Source organism: Micropterus dolomieu, unplaced genomic scaffold (genome assembly GCF_021292245.1).
Source record: "Micropterus dolomieu isolate WLL.071019.BEF.003 ecotype Adirondacks unplaced genomic scaffold, ASM2129224v1 contig_14270, whole genome shotgun sequence".
NCBI lineage: Eukaryota > Metazoa > Chordata > Actinopteri > Centrarchiformes > Centrarchidae > Micropterus > Micropterus dolomieu.
In genome coordinates, this window is record NW_025743256.1 from 1 (window position 1) to 954 (window position 954).

Genomic DNA, 954 nt, shown 5'->3' on the forward strand with positions numbered 1-954 from the left:
TATGACTTTTGGAGTGGGGGGGGCTAAGTTGGCAACACTGTGTGTTTGTGTGTGGGGGTGCCTGGTGCCTGAATGGTGTGTATGAGGCAATATAAAAAGACACAATAGAGTGACTAGAACATAAAAACAAGATCTGTCAGTTAAAAGTTACAGGGCCGCGTTAGATATTGATCGAAGACCTTAAATTTGATTTAAGAAAAGGAAGCAGCAGAAAGAAAAGTCTTGAGCCTTGATTTAAAAGAACTGAGAGTTGCAGCAGTTTTCTGGGAGTTTGTTCCAGATAAATGATGCATAAAAACTAAACGCTGCTTTAGCTGTTGCAAAACAGCATTTTTAATGATTTCACTCAAAAAGGGGATGTTGCATATGGGCCTATACTGCTCATTAATGACTAGTTGTTGCTTTTTTAAGAGTGGCTTGATGACTGCAGTTTTCAGGGCCTGTGGGCAGAAATCTGAGAAAATAGAGAGTTTCTAGAAGATCTGAGGCCATGCAATGGTTTCAATTGATTCTCAGGAACCAGAAACTGTTCACCTGCTCCACCTCGGCTTCACTGATGTAGACAGTAATCTGAGTTCCCAGATGACATGGAGTCTCTGCTGGGATTGTTTATGGATAAAAGTGATGTGTTGACTAAAACTGAGATCGCCAGGTGTCGTTCCTTAACCCTTGTGTTGTCTTCGGGTCAAATTTGACCCGTTTTGAAATTCTTTTGTATGAAAAATGTGGTTTTATTTCATGAAATTACACCAAAATAACATGGGTGCTTCCACACTATGCTCTAAACAAAAAAACAAAATGATCACTACTTTCACTGAATTGTGGGTATTTTTTTCAAATTTATTCAATTTTTGGTCTTCCCGGGTCAGATTTGACCCGGTGTTGCAAAAGGGTCAATAAGTCACGGTGTTTTGGTTTTCAGCAGATGAACACCTGCGAAACCCCCCCCCCCCC